The sequence below is a fragment of the Acinonyx jubatus genome, chromosome D1 (assembly GCF_027475565.1).
Source record: "Acinonyx jubatus isolate Ajub_Pintada_27869175 chromosome D1, VMU_Ajub_asm_v1.0, whole genome shotgun sequence".
NCBI lineage: Eukaryota > Metazoa > Chordata > Mammalia > Carnivora > Felidae > Acinonyx > Acinonyx jubatus.
Window position 1 is genome coordinate 103,756,786 of NC_069390.1, and position 27,368 is coordinate 103,784,153.

General features: G+C 50.3%; 1 long non-coding RNA gene across 1 annotated transcript; it reads left to right on the forward strand.

Annotated features, from left to right (window-relative positions):
- Positions 1-20,653: 20,653 nt before the first annotated feature.
- Positions 20,654-26,371, forward strand: LOC113593175 (uncharacterized). Its single transcript, XR_008290701.1, has 2 exons — positions 20,654-22,383; positions 23,868-26,371. It is a non-coding gene; the product is annotated as an uncharacterized LOC113593175 (long non-coding RNA).
- The last annotated feature ends 997 nt before the right edge of the window (positions 26,372-27,368 follow it).

The following is a 27,368-nucleotide window of genomic DNA, read 5'->3' on the forward strand; positions in this document are numbered from 1 at the left end:
GTCGGCTGAAGGGCCAGGAGAGCTCGGGGTGTGCTATGTAGACCCCTCCTACCTCGTGGGCACAGTGGTGGCTCCACTGGTCCTTGGTCAAACACAACCCCTCCTGGTTCCAGGTGGCCCCATCTTTGCAGTTCTTATGCTCCCGCTGGACACAGCCCCTTGGCTCTCCAACATCTTGGTAGCCTGGAGGGCAGGGGCACTGCCCATCGCTGGGCTGTGGGTTGCGGAGGGAGGGATGGCTGGTTGCTACCTGGTTGTGGTGAACCACCCCTTTGGCCGTGACACTGCCTGAGATGGGCCAGAAGGTAAAGGCGGGGGAGGGGAATAAAAGGTTCACCAGGGCTGGAGAGGCGTCAGGTGACAGGGGAAGGCTACCGGCTCATGCTGGTTAGGGTCCAGCTGGTGCTAACACTTCGGTCAAAAAGATTTGGGAATTTCAGGAAAGGAAGGATTCACGTGTGTTATTTGTTGGCTTACAGGGAAAGTTCGAGGGGAAAGATCTGGGTCAGGGTGTGTAATTTGGGAGTGGTCATGATGGAGGACAACTCTACCCTTTCCTCTAAGTAGGGTTACCAGATTTAGTGAGTAAAAATATAGCACACCCCATTGAATTTGAATTTCGAATAAACAAGAAATACATTTTTACTATAAGTATGTCTCATTCAATTTTTGAGACACGTTATGCTAAGCAATTATCTAATTTATCTGAAATTCAGGTGTAAGTGGGCAGCCTGTATTTGCCTGGCCATCTTACCCCACGTCACTTGGAAATGTGAGCTAACCCTGGTCAGGTTACACCGGAGCTGAACTTGACCAAAACAGTCCTGGAAATGCAGCGCGTCCTTGGGTCCCACCGCCAGAAAACGTACCTGGAACACTCGGCCAGGCCCCAGGCAGACACACGTGTCCTTGCCCTCCTCCGGCTGGGTGGCCTCCGAACCACAGGGAAAACAGGCATCTTGGCCGGGCCAGGGGTTGAAGAATCCTCGAGGGCAGAGGTGGCAGAGGGGGGTGTTGTGGGGACCTTCTCTGGAGAGGAAAGTTCCAGGGGGACAGGGGGCAGGTGGTGGGCCAGGGCAGAGCCTACCTGTAGGGGGATGGGTGCACGGCAGTCAGCGCTAAGACTTACCTTCCAGGAGCTGCTGGTCCGCAGGCGACTCCCCCCAGAGGCTCCAGGTAAACCCCCGACTATTCTCTTTCCCCACTCGGGGCTTCTGCCCACCCCCCACCCCCCCGCCCAGGTGTTTTGTAAGCCAACATCTCCCCTCATAGCTGTTTTTCTTTCCCCACTCCTTAACTGTATCCCCAAGTCTTCCGGTGCAAATTCAGCCCCACACCCTACCCTCTGGGCACCCTGGTTGGTGTGCCTCTTCTGCACTGGACGTCTGGTTCCCACAGTCCTGAGGATTCTCCCTGCTGAGGCACATGGCGCTCTGGAAGGTAAAGCAGAAGAGAGCCACGCGGGCCCATGTACCTGGGGTGCCAAAGGGTAGGACCCCCACCTCCTGGGCAGGGGCGATGGTGGCAGGGAGAGAGGCAGACATGCAGGTTGGAGGAAGATGCGCACGGAGAAAGACACCGACGAAGACCCCGCGCTGGGACACAGCAAAGACCCAGTGACAGCAACACTGGGAGAGGACGAGATAGGGATGGGAGAGGTACAGAGAGGTCTGGGCACAGGGATCTGCCTGCAGAGAGAAACCCCGCTCACAGAGGCTCCAGGGAGCACTCGCTGAATACTTCATGAAGATGAAATCTGAGATACGGATCCTCTGGGCGCCTTTGGCCCAGACAGCTCAGATATAAGATATCTTCTTATCTGTTTCTCCATAGGCCTTTTCCTTCCTAGGGCAACTGGTGGGGTGTGTGTGTGTGTGTGTGTGTGCGTGCGCGCGCATAGAACGGGGCTCAGGGGCACATGTGTAGCTCAGTCGTTGAAGCATCCAGCTCTTGATTTTGGCTCAGGTCATCATCTCGCAGTTTGTGAGATCAAGCCCAGTGTTGGGCTCTGCGCTGACAGCACGGAGCCTGCTTGGGATTCTGTCTCCTTCTCTCTATGCTCCACCCCTGCTCATGCTCTGTCTCTGTCTCTTTAAATAAATAAACATGAAAAAAATTAAGAAAAAAAGAAGTGGGCTCAGCGAGAGCAAAGGATGTTCCAGCTTCCTCCTTGGGCAAGGCAAAGCCAGTCAGCCTCACTTAAGCCCTCTCCCTGTGTAAAATCCTGCAGGAAAAATGCAAGGCGAATGAGACACAGGCTTCTGTCTTTGGTGCACGTACAGCCAAGTTTCAGAGATCCACATGATTTTAGCATTAGACAGGACCTTAGAGATTATGTAATTTTATCCTCTCACTTCACAGATAAGAAGACTGGGGCCAATAAGATGCAAAGTTTTAACAGATTCACACATCTCGTCAAAAGCTCTTAAAGAATATGCATACAGAGGGGAGCCTGGGCGGCTCAGTCGGTTAAACATCTGACTTGATTTCAGCTCAGGTCATGATCTCACGGTTTCGAGGGTTCGAGCCCTGCAACGGGCTCTACGCACTAACTGTGCTCCCTCTCCCCTCTCTCTGTGCCCCCCACCCCCCACTCATGCTCTCTCTGTCTCTCTCAAAATAAATAAATAAACTTAAATCAACTTAAAAGAAAAGAATATGCAAATACAAAATACCTGGAAAGTGTAAAACAGGCAGTGAGCCCTGAGAACAACCGTGAACCAGGTGTAGGCCTGGCCTCGTTGTTAATTACCTTCGGAAATTAGATAGGCAGTTAACTTACCACTTGGAAAAAAGTGATAATAAATAATACTACTTGGCTTTGAAAATCGATCAAGCTAACAGGTGAGGAAGTGCTTGGACAGCTATAAAGTGTAACAGAAGCACGTTCTAATGGCTAAGGTGTGGCTGCAAAAGAAAGGGACCTGGGACTCTGGAACTTTCTAGGCCACCCAGCTTGTAAGTAAGACCTCTGCCTCCAAGTTTGGGGAGTACTGGGTCAGGAGAGCCTTAAGAAAATTTGTTGCATGCCTTTGTAATCAGGCTTTGGCTTTGAAAATAATACATATGTATCTGGTTTGATTTGTCGCACCTAATTCACCAAATTTTACTCCGAATGACTTTGTGACTTGGTTGCCTCTAAAAAGAGATGCACCCATTCAAGACAAGCTGCCCCTCTCCTCGATGGCACTTCACTGACTTCTACATTTATTTGCTCTTTCTGCAGGGATTTAGTGCGCGCTTACTCTGTACCAGGCTCTTTCCTGGGGCTGCTGATACCTTCATGAACCGGATGCCGTTTGCGGAGCTGAGGTCCGAAGGAGAATTACCGAGCTGCAGGGTCAGAGGCTCCTCAGAGACGTACCTGAGGCAGAGGACATTAAGATCCCTGGGAATCTACATTCTGTAAAACACAGCTTACAGCCGTACTGTCCAATAAAGATAGAAAGCAAGTCACACATGTCATCTCAAGTGTTCCAGTAGCCACATTATAAAACTGAGAAGAAACAAGTGAAGTTAGTTTTAATAACATATTTTATTTAACCTAACGTATTAAAATATAACCTCAACACCGAATCAGTATAAAAATTCCTAGTATGAAATTTTACATTCTTTTTTTCAACAGTAAGTCTTTGGAACCACTTTATACTTACAGCGTATCTCAGCTAGGACTAGCTCCATTTCAAGTGCTCAGTGGCCTTACGTGGCCAGTGATTGCCATGGTGGACGGCCCAGGGTGGCATCTTCTGGCAAAGCCCCTTCCCTGCGAGGTCCTCGAGAACCCCCTGCCCTGCACATCGCCTCTGTCCTCTGCTCTGTTCTCCTGAGCGGCTCCGTCATCCCTCTCTAGTCTTTCCAGAAGGTGGCACTGTGACCTTGCAGGAAATGGTGGTGTTGGCAGTGGTGGGTTGAACAGAGAGAGAAGAGGAAACGTAGCTGCGATGGAGGATGTGTGTGTGTACGTGTGTGTAGGTTTGTGTAAATTAGCATCAGTATCTTAGTTATTCTGGCGGAAATTAATATTAACATCTGTCTAATGTTATCATTCTCCTAACATTTTGCTGTTTCTGCCAGTCGCTTGGAATTCTTTTAATTTTAATTTAATTTGCATTCATGTTTTCTCTTTTATATATGCATTTAAACCATGGAAACTGTATATATTCACAGCGTAAAACATGATGATTTGATATACAGATGTATTGTGACATGATTACTACCGTCAAGCTAACTAACATATCACTTCTCACATAGTTATAATTTCTTTTTTGTGTGTGTGAGGAGAGCACCTGGAGTTAACTCTCTCGGCATATGTGCAGTAGTTAATATAGTATTGTTAGCTATAGTCGTCATGTTGTATGTTAGCTCTGTAGACTTATTCGTCTTATGTAACGGCAACTTTCTACCATTTTGCCCAAACTTCCTATTTCCCCCACCTTCCTGCTCCCGTAACCACACTTCTAGTCTCTGCTTCCATGGGTTAAACTTTTTTTTTTTTTAGATTCCATATATAAGTGGGATAATAACCTATTTATCTTCCTCTCTCTAGCTCCTTTCACTTAGCTAAATGTCTTCCAGATTCATCCATGTTGTTACAATTGTGAGGATTTCCTTCTTTCTCACGACTGAATAATCTTCCATCATACGTACTTACCACATCTTCTTTATCCATTCATCATCCACTTAAGGATGCTTGGGTTGTTTTCCAGGTCTTGACTGTTGTGAATGAAGCTGCAATGAACACGGGAGCGTAGATGTCTCTTCAACATACTGACTTCATTTCCTTTGGGTGAATACCCAGAAGTAGGATTGCTGGGTCCTATGGTAGTTCTATTTTTAATTTTTTGAGGAAACTCCATACTGTTTTCCATAATGTCCGTATCAATTTACACTTTCACCAACAGTGTACAAGGGTTCGCTTTTCTCCACATCCTCACCAACACTTATCTTTTGTCTTTTTGATGACAGCCATTGTAACAGGTATGAGGTGATGTCTCACTGTGGTTTTGATTTGCATTTCCCTGATGATTAGTGATGTAGAGCATCCTTTCACATACCGGTCTTCTTTTTGAGAAATGTTCATTCAGGTTCTTTGCCCATTCTTAAATTGGGTGATGTGTTTTCTTGGTATTGAATGATTGATTCAGTACTATAGGTGATCTGGGGTGTGGCCCAGGATTCTGCATTTCGCATAAGCTAAGATACAGCGGTGGTCGCCACGCTTTAAGTAGCAAAGTTTGTAAGAAGCTTTGATATGCACCATTCTTCGTGGTACTCATGACAAATCTTGTGGTTTTTGTCTATCCCTAAAGACCACACTCTTTGATAGTTGGTCTGTATTTGTTGCTCTCAGGTTCCTGTACTGTGTCCCTGAATTCTCCGACTTCCCTGTTCACTGTCTCCTAAAGCTACCTTCTCTGAGGCCCCCCCCACAGTGTCCCTCAGCTGGTCTAGATCTTTCTAGATCTAGCTGGAGTTAGATTTTGCCTGATTCCTCACTGGTTCTGACAGGTTGGGGACTTCTTCACTTCCATGATTCTGAAGTCCTTTCTATCTCTTATTTTTTTTCCCCTCTGTTTTTACAGTTTTACTCAAGTTTGTTTGTTTGTTTCCTGGAAGATGCTGATTTTTCCTGAAATTTTTAGAACAGTTTGAGACTTAGAGAAAAATGGCAAAGACATGTAGAGAGTTCTCATATACCCCACATCTAGTCTCCCCTATTATTAACATCTTGCATTAATATGATGTATTTGTCGGAACAAATACACCAATACATTATTGTTAATTAAAGTCCATACTTTGTTCAGATTTCCTTAGTTTGTTTGTTTGTTTGTTTGTTTGTTTATAGCCAAATGTCCCTTTCTGTTCCAGCGTCCCATATTATATTTGTCAGGTCTCCTTAGGATCCTCTCGGTTGTGACTGTTTCTCAGACTTTTCTTGCTTTTTGATGACCCTGGTGGTTTTGAGGACTCATTAGGTACGTTGGGGATTGTCCCTCCATTGGGATTTGTCAGATGATTTTCTAATAATTAGGCTGGAATTATGGATTTGAGGGAGGACGCTCACAGGGGTGGAGTGATGTGTACTTCACTTCACATCAAGAGTGCATACCATGGCCATGACGTATCACAGTTGATGTTGACCTTGGCCACCTGGCTGAGGGCATGTTTGTCAGGTTTTCTCCACTGGAAGGTTGTTCTTATTTTTCTTCTTTCCTTAGTATGTTCCTTGGAGGGGATGGGAGAACCATGTTCCACTTCCTTGATGGTGGAGCATCTACACAAAGTATACGGAATTCTTCTTCCTGGGAGATGTGCCTTTTCTCCCCTACTTATTTATTCAATTGTTTACTTAGGTCAGAATGGACTCGTGGATATTGAAAGCTTTTTTTTTCCCTCCGAACAACCCACTGTTAGCCATTGGGAGTTCTTTCAGCTGGCTCCTGAGTCCTTTGACATAATCCATCATTGTGGGTTTTGTTTTCTTAAAGCATTTCCTTATTTTCCGGCACTATTAGATGCCTGGGGCTCATCTTGTACATTTCCTTTTTTGGGGGTGGGGGAAGTTATTTTTGTTTTTTTTTCATTATTGCCAGGTTTCAAAGAAGGAAGAATATGCTGGTCCACTGTTACACACTCATTCTCTTTAAAACCCATCCAGATGTCTTAATAAACTCTGTCAGGAGTGGGGGATGGGGGGGGTGGGCGGTGCCCATAGTTGTTTCCCTAAGCCCGCGGACCCTCCTCTCCCCCTGAAAATATCTGTGGTGTGGAGAACTTCAACAGTGTTGGTAACATTTTATTTCTTAAGTTGGGGGCGCTTGCGCGACTGTTTGTTTTTGCATTCCTTGTTCTTTTTTGTGTGGCTTCAGTATTTCAAAATTGCATTTGCAACACATTAATGAAGAAAATGAAAAAGACCTGCGTGTGGTGTTAGTCTAAGTGACCTACACCCTTGCTCCTGGAGCAAAGACTGGCCTGCCAGAGACACCTGCCGTTCCCAGCCGGGAGCCGGGTAGAGGGCATCTGGCTCTGGCCAGATGGGTCTGCTGGAGCCTGTCTGACCAGATGTTGCTTGGTGTTGATGTGACTCAGTGCCTAGGTGGTGCGGCAGATAGAAAACTGCCCCTTCCCCCATTCTCCTCGCCCCCCACACCCCTGGGGCCCGCCTCCGACTCCCAGAGAGCCTTAGAGCAGTGACACAGAGACAAGCCGTTCCCTCAGCAGGGACTTGCTGCTGGAGCTATTCTCCAAGGGCCAGGCAGGACTTCAGGTCTGGAGCATTACCCCCCCCTCCCCGCCATCCCATCTTGTGGTAGCATGTTTGCCTCAGCAAAAATGGACTCACACTTCCTTATCTCCCATCTGAAGCCGTCTGTGAACAAAAACCGGAAAAAGACAGCTCTAGGTCTGGCAGCAGCCAAAAAACCCCAGAGGTCCCGCCAGCAGCCAAGACAGGTGGAGGACAGACTAAGCAGCGGGTCAGCACTGGGGCCAGGGGTGGGATGTTTGCCTGAGTCCCTGGGAGAAAGAGTGAGAATGATGCCAGCAGCTGGGGTGTGCAGCCTGGTAACCGTGAAGTTCTATTTGCACGGTGAGGCTGTGCAGCCTTCGTGCCCGGGACAGTGTTCCTGGTGGGGTTGGCGGCTCCTGACAAGGAGACGTTAAAGATGTCTGCATGATCCCTCCTCTTGAATTTGCTCGACCAATAAGATGTGGCAGGAGTGAGATGCTGGGATTTCTGAGCCCAAGCCCTTTGAAGCCTTGCAGCTCCCATGTAGTTCTTTTGGAACATTCTATCTGGGAGGCTTGCTCTGCTATGTAAGGAGTCTTACTATGTTGAGACAGCCATGCTGGAGAGGCCACGAGTAGGCCCTTTGGTCACCAGTCCCAGCCAAGCCAAGCCTTCCAGCTGCACCTACTAAGGCTTAAGACCTGAACATGAAGAATCATTTGACTCCCACATCAGCCTCTTCTCCAGCTGACTACCTCAGAGTAACCCCCACCGATGCCACATAGGGCAGAAGAATCGCCTAGTTGAGCCCGAAGCAAATTTCTAGACTCCAACACTGTGAGACGTAATAAAAATGATCGTTGTTTTATGCTTCCAGCTTTGGGGTTGTTACACAGCAACAGGGAACCGAGACAGCCAAGGGTGCCCCCATCTAGGCCACCTCTCTGATGATCAGCTTCCAAATCCTGCATCAATATAAGAGACAGGGGTCATGGTTCATTCTCAAAATGACATGGCCGAGACTAAAGGTCCCGAGCATCTCTTCGAAAAATGGTATCCTGGAGGCTCTCTGCTTGGGCTAGCCGTATGATACCCCTAGTGCTGAAGTGTTGAAGTAGGTTGGAAAACTGGCCTGGGAGGGGAAGAAAAGGGGACCATGCAGTATGGGAAGCCTAGAGCCGGTGTCTGGCCCAGGGGTTCAAGCAGCCCCCGGGCTGGTGCCCTCTCCCTGGCTCTGCCTCCTGCTGTTGCGCTCGGCTCCCTTTAAAGAGCACCACTAGGAGCCTGGTGATCTCACACCAACAGTGCAGGTGCAGGCCTAGCCCGTAAACCACAACAACCGGGGTCTGTGCGGCCACAATGCACAGGGCAGAGCCTCCAGAGGGGCATAAAGGGTGATTATTTGTTTAGCATCATGAGCAAGAATCCCAGAACTGGTCCGAAGCGAAGCGGAAACTTTTGTATTAAGGAGATTAAACCTTAAACTCAGCTGAGCGGGCTCTGCTGTGTGGAGTGGCTTTGTTGTGCCCGGCATTGTGTGTGATTCTATGCAAATCACCGGAGGCCTCGCTGGGGTCCTGACCACAGAGGCTTAGCTGCCCTCCCAGGGCAGGAGTGGGTGCGAGAGGGGGCGATCACACGCGCTGACCAGACAGCGCCTAGCCAGCACTGCAGGCAGGGGAAGCCCATTCTCCCTCAAGTTCAGCAACTTGGGGTTTCGAACAAGTGTTTGCTATGTCATTCAGAGGTTTCTGATGGTTGGATAGACACATAGGAACAGAAGTGCTACTAGGAACGTAGGCTAGAAATTCAGGGCAATGTCCAGTGAGAATGGGGTATGGTTTTTTGTTTGTTTTTTTTGTTTTTTTTTTGAGAGACAGAGACAGACAGAGAGTGAGTGGAGGAGGGGCAGAGAGAGAGGGAGACACAGAATCCAAAGCAGACTCCAGGCTCTGAGCAGTCAGCACACAGCCTGACATGGGGCTCGAACTCATGAGCCATGAGATCATGACCCGAGCAGGAGTCGAATGCTCAACAAACTGAGCCAGCCAGATGCACCTTGGATGAGAGATGTCCTTATAACCAGGGTCCCTCTGACCATAATACCTGGGTATTTTCTCTTTTGAAACTCAGATATATATATATATATATATATATATATATATATATATATATGATTGCCAAGAAGATAGGGAGATAGGGACATATTTTGGGTTTCTTTTTTTCTTTCTTTCTTTCTTTCTTTCTTTCTTTCTTTCTTTCTTTCTTTCTTTCTTTCTATCATTGTGTTCCTGTGTCAACCACTAGCCAGGATCCCTAGCGGTCAATTGGAAGAACTTGGGATTATCCTGGATTCATTGATCCAGAAAATGTTTCATGTTTGCTCTGTGCCAGTTACAAGGCTGGGTGCTGGGGTTGGGGAGAGGGTAGTGGTTGGTGAGAACAGAGATGAGTAAGATAGCTGTGTTGTTCAGGAGTTTACAGATAAGATGTGTACCCAGATAACTAAAATACCTGCGGGAATCTGGAAAGTGCTGGAAAAAAAAAAAATGCCTCAATTAGGAAGGAATCAGGGAGGGATTCCACGAGCCAGCCCTTGAAGGTCTGGAGGCCAGGCAGGCAAGGGGCAGGGGGCTGTGCGGGCCAAGGGATCCATGTAGGAAACCATAGGGTGCAGCGTGGCGATGTGCACGGGGTCACATTGTGTCCCTAGGAACTGGCCAAACCAGCTTCTGCATACTGGGCCCAAGTTCCTTTTTGTGTTAAAATTTGGCCTGCACAAATTGGAGTCAGCAGTCTAACCCACAGACAGATCTAGGGAGTCTGGGACCCTGGGCCAGCATCTGTGGAACTGTGGAACCACCAGGGGGTGGCCCCAGAGGCTTCTGAGCCCTACCTGCTGATGGCTCTGTGGGTACAGCAGCACCCCCTTAACTTTTTTCCTGAGCAAAGTCTTCAGCTGCTTCTGGGTCTGTGAGAGCACAGTCAGCTTGGAGTCTCCAAGGGTCTATTCCAGGTGGGCATACAATGCTGCCCAGCAGAGGCCAGGGGTGACAGTCATCAGTACCCTCCTCCTGAGACGCTGTGGGCCTGGCTGGGGTCCTGCAGGTCTGAGCTGAGCATGAGGATATAGCGAGGTAAGCTCTTGGCTTATCGTGCAAGATGCATTGCTGATAGAGGTCACCCAGGAACATGACCGAGGCTGAAAAGCAAACCCCGGAAGCCTGGGTGGTCAAGCCGTCAATCGAGAAATTGAATAGCATGGTAGAAGCAGGTAGGAGACCACAGGATGAAAGCTGGGGCACCTAGCCCGCTTTTCTTGTCTTTCTTTTTTTAAATGTTTATTTGTTTTAGAGAGACAGACAGCAGGGGAGGGGGAGAGAGAGAGGGGAGACAGAGGATCTGAAGTAGGCTCTGTGCTCACAGCAGAGAGCCCGATGCAGGACCTGAAGTCATTAACCATGAGATCACGACCTGGGCCGAAGTCGGATGCTTCATTGACTGAGCCACCCAGCTGCCCCCTAGCCTGCTTTTCTGAATTGCCGAGTGGGGATAGGGGTGCAAGGCATGGCCGCAGGCCCACGCCATTGGAGCTGTAATCTCGTTATGGGCAGCGAGGACATTCAGAGGCTTGCCGGCCTCTCTCTACGGTATTTCTGGAGGGACAGGAACCAGTCCTCAGTGGAACACAGCTTTTGGGGCCAGATGGGAGCAGTGAGATTTGGGAATGAGAAATATTAGCTTTGGAAAGAGAGATGCCCAACCCTTTCCAGCACCCTCCACTCCAGTCCCATCTGAGCCCCGGCCTCTCGGGGGACCTCTCAGGAGTAGTGAGAAGCTGAGAGTCACTGGGCCCTTCTGCTGAGAGGAGATCTGAGCTCCGGAGGATGAGAATTATCTTCTACCTTCCACAAAGTACAGTCCTCTCCTTTTGTTGGAGGTTTCTGAGAGCATGGGGTTCTTGGGTTCTGAGGGATTGTAAAGGATGTGAGACCCCTGTCCCTTTGCCCCCCCACCAAAAAGAACCAAATTCAAACCGAATTGCTCTTTGGAACTGTGCGCCCTCTGCCCCATCAGAGGAGCAGATGTTTCTGCGAGGGTGGGGGAACTACTGGGGGGCTCCAGGCAGGGGCCAGGCAGGAAGCCAGGCAGGAAGAGCCCCCAGATGAAGGAGGAGTTGAAAAGAATTTTGTAAAGATATTGTCTGGACTTGGGTTGGATAAAAGACACCGGCAGACGGGGCTGTTCACCTGCTAGGCTTTTGTTCTGCTCTGCTGGGACTGCTGTCCACACAGCCCTTGGGGTGGGGTGACGATGGGGAGGGCGCGCTGTCTGCCATCTGCGGGAGAAATACAACAAACACCCGCATTCGTGCCAACGGAAACGCTCAGCAAAACAAACAGCGCGAGGAGGGCGCCAGTCTGGAGGGTGGCAGGGAGGGCGGGCCGGAGAGGCGAGAGGGCACCTGCGGGGGGCGGGCCGGGGCCTCTGCCCAGCGGTGCAGGCAGCAGGCAGCCAGGTGAGAGCCTCTCTCCTTCATTCAGGGTTCGAAGAGCGGTGTTGCAAAGCTAGAGTTAGATATAACCTGCCCCGGTGGAGGGGGGGGAAGGGGGGGCTGGAGGTTCGCAGCAGGAGATGCAGAATTAAGTACCTGGGGGTTCATGGCCCGATTTTGCCTCTCTGCTGAATGAATACGTCTCTGAGCCTCTTGCTTTCCTGCCTGTAAAATGGGGAGATGATAAAAATACCTAACTTAGCAAGTTGCTGGGAGAATGGGCATCATATCTGTGAAAAGCAACTTTATAAAGTACTGAATATGCAGGAATATGGATTGTTATTCATATGTTACCTCTTTGGCTGACCATTTGCACCACGGGTGATGGCTGCTGCCTCGTGACACACAGCACACATGCACATCGGTGGGGGAGACCTCTAGCCCGGGGCAGGTGGTATTTGGGATGTCCCTCTGCTCACGGGGAAGAAGCCGTGGACTGGCTGGGTTCGGGGACCTGGGTCAGTGAGGTAAGTGGGAAGTGAGCTGGGGGTGGGGTACAGAGTCACATCTGATGGCTTGGTGGCATTAAGCGTTGGGCCCTGGCCTTGCCAGGGGTTGAGGCCGGACTACAGAGCTTCCCCAACATCCTCGCTATCCTGGGCATCGGTTCCCTCCCTTTCCCCGGCATCCACACCTCAGCACAGTGAGTGGCAGCTGAGGCCGGTGTCCACAAACCTGTTGGGACAGGGCGGGCAGCTTGTTTGTTCTTCCCAGGGCCAAGCCTGGTGGGCTGGACCCAGAAGTATTATGTTACTCAGCCAAAGAATTCCTTTCCTTGCCTGCCTCCATTATAAAGGGGAAATAAAACCCCAAGCTGTATACCCTTGTGGCCCCAAGCCAGGTCCTCAAGTGTCATTTCTGGGGAGCTGCCCTCCCCAGGGCAGGGTGCAGCCTCCAGGGAAATAAGAGCCCTTCTTCCCCATCCCACCGGTGGTGGTCCAGTCCCATCACCCTGTCCCGCCTACCCCCAAGGAGGCCCTGTGTTCTCCAACATGACCCTTGAATGTTTTTCTCATCCCAGGTCTGAGCTCTTGAGAGCAGAGTAGGGCTCGGTGCTTTCCTTATCCCAGTGAAGGCTGGGGCTGGGCTGCTGGGTCGATGGGTTTCTGTCCCGGCACCGGGTGGTGCTGGTACTGGTACGTTCCAGCAAAGAGAACAACCAAAGAGGTCTTTCGCCATTGTCTGTGTCCTGGTGTCCCCGTCTGTGCTTTGAGGACCTGAGATGGGTTTTGGATCCTCCAAGGCTTGTGCTGCTATCGTCCAGAGCTCTGGTCAGAACCAGACAGTCCTGGGCAAATGTGCACCAGTCTTTCTGAGTTGCATCTCCCTGGAGAGTCCCAGGAGCAGGTGAGGTCTGAAGTGTACAGATCTGCCAGGTGAGGTCCTCTCGTTTTGCAGCCGGAGCTGGAACGCCTGATGGAATGCTTTCCAGGGAATTCTCCCTGGAATGCGAGGCAGGGAGGGCGACAGGTGAGGGGGGTTGGATACAGATAGTGTGCAGGGCTTGGGCCTCGGAGGGCCTCGGAGGTTCCCTGCCTCCTCGTGCCGCCGATTGCATGGTCCTTTTTGATCTGGAGGAAGAGGGATCTAGGAAGCTTGGATTTGAGTGTGCCAATGCTACTTTTCACCACAGACGAACCGTTTCATGTCCTGGTGCCTCAATTTCTTCGCTAGTAGAGTAAGAAACTCAGACTGGATGATCTTTAAAATCCCTCTGTCTTTGATGTGCATTTTTATGACCATTTTATATCCTGTGGCCCATTGCCAACAATAAATGCTGGTTTGTGAATGAATGCTAGGTATCATCTCCTTCCTGTCTCCCCTCCTGGGCAGAGTCTGCCTGGTTTGGCCCAGCTGCGATGACAGGGCTTCCAGCACTACTTCTGGGAGAGACAGGTGTATTACTTGAGAAGCAGAAGCAATCAGGTTCTATTTCTGAGGAATATCAAAGTTTTTACATTTGTATTTATTTATTTATTTATTTATAAGTTTTTTAATGTTTATTTTTGAGAGAGAGAGAGAGAGCACGAGCAGCCGGGGGTGCAGAGAGAGAGAGGGAGACACAGAATCCGAAGCAGGCTCCAGGCTCTGAGCTTGTCAGCACAGAGCGCGACGTGGGGGCTCCAACTCACAAACCATGAGATCATGATCTGAGCCGAAGTCAGATGCTCACCCGACCGAGTCTCCCAGTTTAAGTTTTTAAATAGCATGAAGCGATATATAATTAAATTTGGCTAAGACGTTCCCCTGCCCCCAACGTGTTCATATCTCTTCTACCTGGTGGAACGAAACTTTACTTGACTTGCTAGTTTCTCTCATGTCTTTTATTTTCCTTACTCTTAAATATTGGATCGCAAGGTAGATTGTCATGTGTTTGTTTAGTATCCATAGCCCAGTTATGAGTGATTTGGGCAGGGAAGCCATGATTTACATTCTTTCACGCCACCACACAATGAAGCGTCTTACTCATAAGCATTCTCCAAGAGTGTCAGTGCCCCGAGAGCCAGGATTTACCTGTGTGATCACTGCCCTCTCCCTCACTCTGGGAACAGTGCCTGGCACCAGTCATACTCAATGAATATTTATTGAACGAATAGAACATCAGATGAATAGTGGGTACTCGTAAGCGCTTACTGGTTCGCCCTGAGCCATCCTTTGTCTCGCTGCATCCCTTTGACTAACTTGGTGGTACATTTTCCTTGGTACCTCTTTGACAGAGTCCCCCCTTGGCTCTAACTCTGGGTTCCTTTTTGCTCAGTTCTCTGGCTTTCTGTTCTGATCCCTCTATGTGTCCTCCATTGGGAATCCCAGGCATTCTTTGTGGCAGCATGTAGTGCTTTCATGTCGATGGCTATCAAGTATGTGTCCTCAGCTCTGAACTTGGCTGGAGCTAGGTTCTTACATCTCCAGCTGACGGTGGGCTGATGAACGGGATCATGGAGTATGAGTGCTGGAAGGAACCTTGGCAGTCATGCTCACCTAACTCCTCATGATTCTTCTCTACTCCTGTCACGAGGCAGCCCATTTCATCGTCGTCCAGCCCTGGTGATTGTCCCCCATGCCACTTCTTTCCTTTCATCTGTCGTCTTGTCTAAATTGTTAGCTTCTGGACAGCAGGGGCCATATCTTCTGCAAATCAATTGACATTTGTTTATAAAAAGTGTATATTTGATAATATGAAAAGTTGGAATGTTTGAAGTTAGGTGAGAGGTGCTGTTCCCTAAATAGGTTTGGGGCGTCTCCCCTCCGTTCCGGTTTTGGAATAAGAAAGGCCTGGGCTCAAATTCCAAGTCCACCATTTAGCATCTATGAACCTTGAGGAAAGTTCCTTCTCTGAGTCTTGATTTCTTCATCGATCAGGCAGTGATACTAGCAGTAACTACCTTGCAGGCTTGGAATGTGGATTCGTGAGATACTGTAAATTCAGGGTTCAGTGCAGGGACTGACAAGTATTGGGGGCCCCCCAAAATGGAAGTTGTTATTACCAGTTGGCTGACATTAACACTCAACCTGGGCTCTAGGTCAGCCTCTAAGCAATATGTATGTAGCTCTTGCCCCATACTTCTCCAACCCCTCCTCACCTCTGACTACAATACTGAAACCCATAATCCTTTGTTCTCTGGGTGAAGGTACGAGGATGGTTTCCCCTTTCAGACAAGTCCATTAATTTCTGCTTCTGAATATGGAACCATGTCAGTGCTGACACAGACACTATGGAAACACAGAGAAGAAGGAAACTAATCTATACGTTTAGTTCGGGCACTGTGCGGAGCCGCGTCACAGTGCCTGCCCTCAAGATGCTTGTAGTCTGGTAGGAAGGAAAGGCCAGGATGTGTGGAGTGAGTAGGAGACGATGTTGGCTTCTTATGACGAAAGGCTGCATTGTGATGGGCACACCCAGTTGAGTGGCCCATTAATAGGGTGTTTAAGAGATTAGGTTCTGGAATCACAAAGACCGGCCCTCTAATCTTGAGTCTGTCACTTTGTGCTTGTGGGACTTGGAGTCAGTTACTTGACTTCTCTGGACCTCAGTTTCCTCATCTAGGTTCTCTGGTGAGGATTAAGTGAGGGCATGCACTGAGGAGTGCTCAGCATAGCCCAGCATCGCTCCCTAAGTGCTACTGTTGTTAGTAGGTGCTTTCTGCTTTGGGAGAAAAGAGCTCACCGACGCCTCTGCTAATCAGAAGGGGTGAGGCTCAGATAATTAGAGGGAGGGGAGAATGCTCTGTAGTTGGAAAACAAACAACAAATGACAAAAACTCACAGAACAACAACGGCATAGAGCCAGGAAAGACTCAGGAATGTCTAACGGCAGTGGGATGTACCTCAGGATTGGAACAGAGGAGAGTGATGTGTATGACACAGTAAGCAGGACCAGCCAAAGGACAGTTGGAGTTGGACAGTTGCTTCCTTGTACCCTCCACTATGCCTCTCACGGCACCCGGTTCAGCAAATGCTTATTATTTGCTACTGAAATTCTTGGTCTAAGTAGGTGGGCGTGTGTCTCTTCTGGCTAATGCACTTCATAGGCTGATTACCTTCTTGAGTGCTTCCATTCCATTTCCTGGTTCAAAGCCCCATAAACGTCCCTTTTTCCTATTCAGGTCTTGGTCAGCAAATTCCGACGAAACTTATCTGTACTATTTATCATCGAGAAGCTATGAAGCACCTTTCTTCCCAGGCTTTACCCTCCAGACAAGAGCGTCTGCCTCGTTTTGGAGTCACAGAGCTGGACTTCACGGGCTACTGCGTGGCCCGGAGGAAGTTACTCAACCTCCCGTGCTCTATTTCCTCACGTGTGAACTTGGAGTAATGTGCCTCTTAGCAGCCAGTTCCCCTTCTGGTACCTGCTCTGCAATGCTGGCCGGACTGTAAGCAGGTCTCGCTCCTGAGAGCACGATGTTAGACGTCGTCAATAGAGGGTGCTACCTCCGAAGTATGGTCTCGTGAGTGATGGCTTGAAGGGTCCCGGGTTTCTTTTTGGGTGATAAAAATGTTCCGGATTAAACAGCGAGATGTGGATGCACTGGCAGTCAGATAATCGCACACTTGAACGTGGTTAAAATGGCGGGTTTTATGTTGTGTGACTTTTACCTCAATAAAAATAAGTAGGTCTCTGTGAAGACAGGACAAATCTGTGTTAGGAAGGGTTGAGAACAGTCCTTGGAACGTGGTGACTGGTCTGGTACAGTGACTGTAGTTTTGCTTAGTTGTTTAGCGGTCTGTCGCCGGACCTACTCTTCCTTAGACCCTGGCACCTTCTTCTTGGGTGTCAGAGTCTAGCCGCCTCGGAGCTGTCTGTGTCTCGGGCTGGCTCTCTCTCACTGGCTTCTCAGGCAGTGGAGTGAATGCCTACACTCCCGCTTCTCCCGAATCTCTCCAGACAGCTGATGGCGGGGGGCTAGGAGTAGCCAAAGAGGCCACAACCGCTGCATAGCTGAGGGGAGTCAAAAAAAGGAGGTAACGTTAGACTTTGTGTCCCAGGGCTCTGGGCCCCTGAACCGAAGGTTAATTTTGCCCGACTATTCTCCCCAAGTCTCCTCTCTGGTCTGTTGCCCTCCGTGTGGTGACTGTGGAGCCCAAGCGTGCAGTCCCCAGCTCCTTCTGGGGAGAGGAGCTGGACCTCCGGTCGGAGGCTCTGGAACATTCTGTAGGTTGGCAGAGGCGGTGTAGGCTCACGGGCCAGGGATGCAAGGGAAGGAAGGTTTCAGGAACCACATGGTGGGGTTTGAAGAAATCCTGAGGGCTGGTTTGGGGGAGCTCTTCCTTTAGAGTAATCACTGATGATGATGATGAGAGACCGGAGAAAGGTGAGGAGGTGTACACGAAGAACTCCATTCCTTCAATTTCCTCCTCTTCCATCTGGGTAACGGTCCCCACCACACCACCGAGCCCGGAAGACTGGTGTTTCCGTTGCATACAGTGTCGTTCCTCCCAGACCCAGGGTTTTTGGGACAACCTGAGTCAGACGTTTTCTGTCCTGATATCCCCATCTTACCCATGCGTGTGCCTGGTCACCTGTCCTGCCAAACCCCTCCCACTACGGCCCCATCTTCAGAGGGTGCTGCTTGCCAGGGGACCGTCACAGAGCAGGTGGGGAGCACACGACAGACGGGGGCTGCCTCCCTGCGGGGCTCGAGTGTCCTCTAATGCTGGGGGTGGGGGACACCAAAAGCACGTGCCTCCTGATCCGCAACTCTGTCACTCCATTTTCCATTGAGCTGACTCGGGAAGGCTCAGGAAAGCAGGCGCAGCGGCCGGCCCTCGGGGCTCACACGTCTGCCCCCTAGCCCCACGGGGTAGCCACAGTCACTGGGTGGCACTGGTGTCAGGGTCCCCGAGCTGTCAGGGTCTCTCTCTGAGGACTCCCCTCAGACACGGTTACCAAACATGTTTTTCGTGTTTATTAACCTGCTCCTCTTCTCACGTTTCCCTGGGCACAGCTGCATTTCTTATCTGATGGGCTTCCTGCCAGCCCCTCGAAGCCTGACGGTTACAAAGGGCGGGCGGATTAGCTGCAAAAGAATATTTATTAGAAAAAAAATCCCTTTTATTCTTCTGTCCTTTTTGTGGAATTAGCCATATATTGCCTGGATGAGATAAGAGCAGCCCTTTGTGAGCGAGGAGCAGAGGTCCGACATCTGGGTTACTGGCAGTGCCAAGGTGAGTGAAGATTATTCTCCTTGCCTGCTGTGGACCCTTTCTCTCTCTCGACCTCTCTTGGAGGCTCCTGCTCAATTTCACAGCTCAGAGAGGTCTGTGGTGTGGCTGGATTTCTCCAGAAAGAGGATAATCTTCTTGTGAATGGATCTCATGTTTCTTCTAAACTCCAGGGCTGGAGACCAGTAGGGAACTGATCATCTGGTAATGATCTTTCAACTTAGTAGCTCCACTTGCTGGGGTTTGTTTAATGGGGTTATAGACAAAAGAGATGTTCCGATGGAAAAATGGAAGCAGCAGTGGCTTTCCTTATGCATTCATGGAGAGACTCTGCCACTGAGGGAATTCTTGGTTCCCAAGTAAATCAACTCCTTTGTGGGAAGTTGGCTTTCCTTCTGTCTTTGAGACTTTGGTGGTGGGATTGCGGACTGAAGATGTTTGCATCTGGCTGCTTCAGGCCCGAGGAATGTCCCGATCATGGCACTCAGAGTCCCTGTGGGGTCCCAGAGGACATGTTCTGTGAGGGCACATGCACTTTGTGTAAACTCTGAGAAGATGTCAACTTTCCCGCCCCAACCTGGGAGCCGCTGTGCCAGACCTGCCTGGGCCTGCCTGCCTCTGATGTACTGTGATACAGGGGAGGTAGGTGAGGAGGCCTGGGTGCTGGCCAAGAGAGCGACTTCTGATCTGGTCCTTCTGGTGCCAGTGGTGGTCATCATCTGGTATTCAGCCCAGCCTGGGCTCTTGGGGTCATGGGAAAACCAATGAATCAGGATCTCTAGACCAGGAGCTAGGGTCTCTGAGAATGGAGGGAGAACCATTATCAAAGAAGAAACTAAGATAAAGTATTAGAGCCACTGGGGACATTGAAGATGGAGACCCTTGTTTGCCCATCACCACTAGAATTCAAATTCCCTTTGATATCCCCACCACATATATCACACATATTTCTGGCATATTCTCTATTGTGTGGTCTCCTGGAGGAGAGGCTATGGCTTTTAGAAGAGAGTCTTTCCAAAGAGCTTTGGTGGCATGAACAGAGAACAAGGGGTGCTAGGGTCTTGGAGAGATGTAACTGCTCATATCTGGCCCTCTTTTGCTATTTTTTCATTTACTTTTCCTTCCCACTGACCCCTCCTTCCTGGCTTCCTGGCTTCTCTCATCTCTCTTTGCATGGAACACCCCTCGCCTCATAGGTGGGCAACACTGGGCGTAACTCAGAGTAACTCATCCTTTCTTTCCCATCCCAACACTCTCCTCTTGACCCCCTGGTCTTGGATGATGGCACCAACATTCTCTAAGTCACCCAGGATGCACAGCCCTGGTGAGTTTGCTACTTTTCTTGCCCCGCTTTCTATATCCAGTCGGTTTCCAAACCGAGTATAGTTTACCTGGGTGGTATTGCTTCCACTCATGCCTTTATTTCCCTTCTTACTTGTTGCCCTGGTTTCGATCATTATTTCTCATCTAAGTTAATGCACTAGCTACCCAGTTGGACTTCCAATGTTTTCCTCTTTCTTCTTAAATTTGCTTTGTACTCTGGGGCTAGATTGCTCTTCCCAAAGGCTCTTATCATGAACTTGCAATATTATACACTGTCACTGGCTCCCCAGTGCCATCCTGAAAATCCTGGAACTATTTAAGAAGGGTGACACTGGGGGTTCTCTAGTCTTCATTTTTGGCCTTATTCTTGTGTGGGGGGGGGCACTTTAAGCCCTGCGAGGGCAGGGACCTTGTGTGTTTTGTCTACTGGTGTATCCCTGTACTCTGCACAGAGCCCACAAATAGCACATAGGCCCTGGCATGCAGCAAGGCCTCAACGATGCTTGTAAACTACTTCCCTACACCCAAAATACTGCTGCCTACCAGGAACCCTCACTGCTCCCAAAGAACAGCCTTCCTTCCCCATCCCCCCCTTCACCATTGCACATACTCTCCCTGGAATGAAGGCGACACAATTTCTGTTTATTCTACTCCTACCCACTTCCCAAGGCCCAGGCCAAATCTCACCTCCTTCAGGAAGCCCTCAATGATTCCTCAGAGAGACGCCATGGCAGTTCTTACTCTCCTGGGGCACTTGGCATTGTTGGCCTTTATTGGAAGACTTCTCATGTCTTTCTTTACTGAGGTTTGAGTTCCTTGAGGGCAGGGATCGTTTTTTATTCATCTTTTGAAGCACCTAATACAGTGTCTTCTCCTGGATGTGCTGAGTCAAATGTATTGAATTAATAAATGAATATCCATATCTTATCTGCAAGCCTGTTTGATTTGTAACCACATGGACATACAGCTTTAATGACGAGGAATGACTTGGAGGCCAATTAGCATCCATTTATGCTACTGCTGCTGGGGGTTAATTAACTCTGATAAATGTGCACAAATTAGCATTTGTTGTTTTACAGCAGAAATCACATCAAGGTGAATCCCATGCCAAGCTCTGAAGCAGAGGGTTGTAGACACCTGAGCTGTGGACGGGAGACGCCCTGAAGTTTAACCCATGAGGACCTCCCACCATTTCCTCAGCTGACTGCTTTCTCAGATCCTTTCAAAGAGGCGTTTCCTAGTGATGGTCAGACAGCAGAAACCCGTCACATCCATGAGCCTGTGCGAATTCCCTTTGCCTGTTTTGTGAAGATCTGGGGAGGGTTGCTATGGTGAACTTAGTGCTTGGGGAGGGAAAGGAGCCCCTGCCTGAGAATGTTCCTGGTCCCCAGTGTCCCTCCCCCTCAGGAAAGTGACATCAGAGAGGAGGAGCTGAGCTTTTACCCCCGCGTGTCACCTCATCTCTCTACGCCTCAATTTCCTCATTGGATGGTGGCATCTGCTTTATGGGGAGGGGGGTGTTGCAGTGGCATTGCTGAGGATGAAGTGACATAATGAGTGTCATGGTACTTCGAGAACCATATATTATGCTGTCACTCACTTCATCGACATCGACAGTCCCAAAAGTTGTCGGCTTCTGTTCAGCTGCCTGTGCTGTGAGAGATGAGTGGTGTCTAAGAATTCCTTTGGGAAGGGTTTGACCAGCTCTCTGGGGGGCAGACAGTGTGGGCACTTAATTGAGTCGCCTGGCACACACATGACTCTCTGAGGCTGGCACAGAGAGGACTCTGGAACACGTCCCGTCAGTCTGGCCCAGTGCTGGATTAGCGGCCTGTCCTGGGTGTCATTTCAAGTTCTGCTTCAAGTTCTGTGTTGTCTGCGGATCCTTGGCAGCGATACAAGGGCTCTGCTTCTCCAGATCTCCCAGATCAAGCCGCCTCACTTGGGAGTGGCAGGTGGAGGGGGAGCGGAAGATATTTCCAGATCCTGATTTCACAGCACAGTGACTAGACAGAGAGGCATCCCATAAAGCCTTCCCGGGCCCGGCACCGCGGCGAGCTGTCAGTAGGGGGAGCTCTGTCACTGTGGTGCCTCCTCTTGCCGCAGCTGGGGTGAGGGTCTGCCTGGGGGTCTGAGGAGGGGCTCTAGGAGGCCAAGGGCGCTGTCTTCGGTAGACAGGTACTGAAAAGCAGCTAGGTCAAGAGTTGTGGGCTGCGAGAGCCCCAGCAGAAAAAGAAGTGGAAATCCACTGTGCCTGGTGCCCAGGGGTTAGAAGGGTGTTTGGGCTAAGCACACAAAGAAAACGCACAAATATCCCAACTTAGGGTGTCTTAACGAAGAAGGGCTGGAGGGTGCGGCTTCACTAAGACCGAAGCTGCTAGAATTGCCCTCCCTCCCCGTTCCCTCCCACAGGGCCGCCTGTGGGGACTGGCCACAAGGGGGCCCAACATGGTTCCGGGAGCTCCCGAGTGTGCCCTCTGTGGGTGCCTGGGTCTCTCTGCTCACTGAGCAGCCCTCATGAAGCTGGCCTGGCCCTGGCTTATCAGCTGTACCCAAAGGCAGGAAGGTTCTAAATGAGGCTCCTAGCCTCAGACTGGGAAGAGGGGAAGATAAGGTAAGGGAGGCCTCCTTCCTTCCAGGGCCTGGGGTGGCTTTGAGCACTTAGGGGGACAGATGTGTGCCTAGGACTCTCCAGGTGGTGGGGGTGAACAGCAGGGACGTCCGCCTCCCTCAGAGGGTCTGACGCTCAGATGGACTGGTCTTGCCCCTCTCGCAGGAGGCTACAGCCATTTCTCCATCTCTGTTCTGGGCTACCTGAGACCCTGGGAAGCCCGAGGACAGGACATTAGGTTTGTCATCAGCCTTGCACGTGTGTGAGATGCGACTGTGTGGTATGCGTCTAGATGTTTGACCAGAAGTGGGGCTGGGAACCATTTCTCATGGGCAAGTGGGGAGGAAGCCCGGCTTAAGTGGGGCAGTGTGGCCTCATCCAGAACTGCTCTACCCTTACTGGTAACTTGTGAGACACGTCTTTATGACGGCATTAAGATCAAGGTTGAGGGGCTCTGAGAGGCTCAGTTAGGCGTCTGACTTCGGCTCAGGTCACGATCTCACGGTTCATGAGTGTGAGCCCCATGTCAGAGCCTGGAGCCTGCTTCAGATTCTGTCTCCCTGTTCCTCTGCCCCTCCCCCCACTCATTCTCTCTCTCTCTCTCTCTCTCTCTCTCTCTCTCTCTCTCTCCTTCAAACATTAAAAATTAAATTAATTAATTAAAAAAAGATCGAGGTTGAGATTGGGGTGTCAGGGAGGACAGCTGGCTTAGAGGTAGGGGAGGATTTGCTGTACTTTTTTTCTGAAGGTCTCTGGTACTGGAAGGATCTTCTCTGTATCCCTCCTCCTTGGGGTCAGAGACCAGATCTTCTGGCTTGGGGCAGTTTAGGGGGAATCCTACCAGACGGAGGGATCAGAGATTCCCTTTGGGTGAATGGAGAAGGGGCTGTCTTTCTGTTTGTGATGAAATTTGCAGTGAACCACCAAGCTTCAGAGATGGAAAGACGCTGATCCCAGCAGCTTCTGTGCCCTGTAGGTCCTGCGCCTTAGCTTTGCAAGCTGAGTGGTCTGGCTCCATTTGACGTGTGGCCTACATGGGAGCCCACAGGGACGTCCCGCCCTTCTGCCCACACAGGTGCAGACCTAAACTTGATCTTTGCAAATCAGTCGGCTATCTCTGCTCACTAGAAGCACAGTAACCTCTTGAATTGTCCAGATTAGAGTTTTCAGATTATGAGGGACCCAACACAAGTTCAAGTCAACACAAGGTGAGAGGGGAGGCCTAAGGACTCTTTCCAATCTCAAGGCCTTTACATATATTGCACTCCTCCCCCACCCCCTACCCCCACCGGGCATATTCTCCCCTATCCCTAACCCATCCTTTTATCTAGGCAATTCCCACCCATCCTTCAGAGCCCAGCCTAGGTGTGGCTTCCAAGGAAGCCTTCCCAGACTGCCCAGATCAGTCTCAAAGCTCTTGGTCTCATTTGCTACAATTATAAACATTTTGCATCGTGTGACTGATTATTTTCTTCTCCCTCTTGTAGAATGTAAGCTTCATAAGGAGAGCGCTGGGAGTTTCTCTCGTTTACCACCCATCGAGTCCCTGGCAGAAAGTAGATACTCAACAAATAAGAGCCGAATGAGAGAATAAATGGGGTCACCAGGTTGCCAGTGGAATCCCTCCCACCTTCTAGCGGCCAGACTGCTGTCTCAGACTGTATGGATACTGTGCTGTGTTCTTATCGACTGAAGGGGAGAACCACAGCTGGGCTGAAGCTCTCCGCGCAGCTCCTGGGACTTTTGAGTTCTCGTGAGGTGATCACTGGTCTCACTCCTCTTGTTTGATCTCCCCCGGACTCTCGGCTAAGTTAAGGTCCATTCCCTACCACGCCCACTGTCTTCTTTCTCGAGATTCTTAGCTTCTGGTCTTTGTGTGACACACGTGGCTCTCTCCAAGTGAAGCCCAGAAAGCTACATGGTGGAGGGAAGGTTGTGGGCCGTTAGCTCCTGAGCTACTGCTCCAGAGCCAGAGTCTCTTAGCATGGTCCACCTGCCCTCGATGCAGTTTCATGATGAGATCAAGGAGCAGGTCATCTGGACTGGTTGGGATGGTTTCAGAAGAAGCCTGAATACTTCCTGAAGCAGTCCACCTCTGCTTTTGCAAGTCCTCCGGAACTTTGTACCTTGAGAGCTGGCTCAGAGGCAGCCGAGGAGCCGGCCTGGAGACTCCCCTTTCTCTAGAGAGCGGGACTACAGCTTGCTGGCTGAGCGCACAGAGCCTCAAGGCCGCTCTACCTGTGTGCCCTGCTCATGGTCCGCCCCCAGCCACTCCCTCGCCGGGCCTGTGCTGAATCAGCAGCATCCCCCTTGCTCTCTTGGCATCGTGCAGCCCGGCTAAGCCAAGTGTGGTTACAATGAGTCGGTTCATCTGGAAGCTCGCATCCTGTACCCTTTTCCAATGTGATATTCCAGCCAACTGGCACCCAAGAGTAAAGAGAAACCCTGGGAACCGAGGCTGCTGAGGACTTACAGCCTTGCACAAGCCAAGGGCAAGGGCAACATTGAGGGGAAGGTCGCCCCGCTGCCAGGCCTTTCTCTCTACTCCATCTTTGTTCCTGTCTAGCAGCACATGGCCCCGGCTGGCAGTCAGCGATCCGCTGCTGGTACTTGTTGGTGGCTTGGCTGTCCTCCATCTAGCCAGGGCATTTGGACCTTTTTTCTAATTCTGCTTATGAGCTCGGGAAGCGAGCCAGTAGGTTCCCTTGGAAATTGCCTCTATTGATGTCATTTTCCATCCTAGTCCCCGGGGGAATCTGTTTCTCTATTTCCTCCACATTGACACTACTCTTGCCCTTGGCTCAAATACAGAAGCCTCAGGTAGCACCAATGCCATGGGGAAGGGAAGGGATGGGGGGGCACATGTAAGGGACGGAGGTCATGGGGCACTCGGGTGGCTCCGTTGGTTAAGTATCCGACTCTTGATTTCAGCTCAGGTTATGATCTTGCGGTTCCTGAGTTTGAGCCCCACATCAGGCTCTGCACACACAGCACAGAGCCTGCCTTGGATCTTCTGTCTCCCTCTCTCTGCCCCTCCCTGACTCGAACTCGTACTCTGTCTCTCAAGAACAAAAAAATGTTAAAAAAAACTTAAAGATGGAGGCGGTAAAATGTTTACATCTGGTCAAAGTGATAGATGAAGCTTTGAGCCCCCAGGGTTGTAAAGTCACCCAAGGAGGGAGGGAGTCACAGGCTTATTTCTTAGCCCCCGGACTGATTGGCTATGGCTTTTGTCAGGAACTCTCTGGCACATCTGTGAGCACCAGTGTTGACATGGGTTATGGGCTGAATCACACCCCACCCTCCGCCCACACATTCATATGAAATCTTAGCTATCGGTACCTCAGCATAGCTCTGTATTTGGAAATTGAGTCTTTTAAAAGGTAATTAAGGTACAAATGAGGTCATATAGATGAGCCCTAATCCAGTATGACCGGTGTCCTTATAAGTGGAGATGTGGACACAGACAGGCATGGAGAAAAGACCACATGAAGACAGAGGAGAAGGTGGTTGTCTGCAAGACAAGCAGAGCAACCCTGAGAAGATACCTATCTTATCGACATTCCTGTTCTTAGACGCCTACCCCCCAGTGTTGCGGGAAAATAAATTCCCATTGTTTAAACCATACAGTCTGTGGGACTTTGTTACGGCTGCCCTAGCCAACTAACACAGCCTCTTCCAGCAATAACAGAGAAGGTGTGTGCAGAAGGGCCAAGGGGCTAGTAGATTAGATGATCCCATTGTGACCATTTTCTCTTGGACTCTCGAGATTACTGGTGGTGTGGGGCGCCTGGGTGGCTCCACTGGCTAGGCATCTGACCCTTGATTCTGGCTGAGGTCACGATCTCCTGGTTTGCGAGTTTGAGCCCTGTGTTGGGCTCTGTGCTGGCAGTGGGGAGCCTGGTTGGGATTCTCTCTCTCCCTCTCTGGCTCTCTCGAAATAAACAAACATTTAAAAAAATAAAAATTAAATTAAATTAAAAAAAAAAAAGATTGCTGGTGTCCCTCTGTCTTCTCCAGTTCTGCCTTCTTCAGGCAGCCACTAACCTCATCTTGTTTAGGTGGTTAGCCAAGTAACTACCATCACTGGTGGCCAAGACACGAAGCGTGTCTCTTCATCCATTGTTTCCCTTGTGACACAAACTGCAGGATCTCATTGTCACCCAGCATGGCAGCTCCTGTCCACTAGAAGCGCACATTCTATGGGGAAGGAAGTCACAAAGGCCATTTGACTGCAGCGGGGCAGGTGCCCTGAGGGCGGTCAGCAGAGGGATGTGGGACTACACAGTAAGACAACCTGAGTTGGCCTGGGGAGGTGACGGAAGGCTTCATGGAGGTGGCGGCTGAGCAGAAAGTCTGTTGCTCTAGGAAGGCAGAGACTTGGTCTTGCTCACTTTCCTTCACCCATGGAACCGGCACAGTGCTTTGCGCATAGTAAGTACTCACCTACTTCCTTGTCCCCTGGATGGATGACACTCTCAAAGTCCCTTCCGGCTTTACGATTCTGTGATTCTGTGACCTCCCTGTCACAGATGCTAGAAGGTACTACTGGCAGACAAGTGAAGATGGACACGTACAGGGTTTTGTAGCATGCAGAGTCACTTATGAGCGATTAGACTCGAAGTGGGCGAGGAGCGCGTAATGAACTCCCCTCCTTAGCATGTCTGGGAGAATCCTCAGGCATAACAACGGGAACCCGGCCAGGGCACCTGCCCCACGTGCATGATCAGAGGCGACGCCTCGCTCTCCACAAAGCCAAGGTTGGTCAAGCTCCTCACAGCTGTTTCCCGGAGAGAGGAAAGCCCCTAAGTTCCCAGGCAGTGTAAACTGACCGTGTGTTTATAAAATACGAGCCGCGGCCCACGAACATGAAAAGGCCTCAGATGCACGACGCGGCAGCTGGCGCAGCAGGGATTCGAGACGCCTGGGTGCAGGGAGGAGAGCGTGGGAGAGAGAGTGGTCGCTTGCCAAATCGGCGTGGCTCTCCT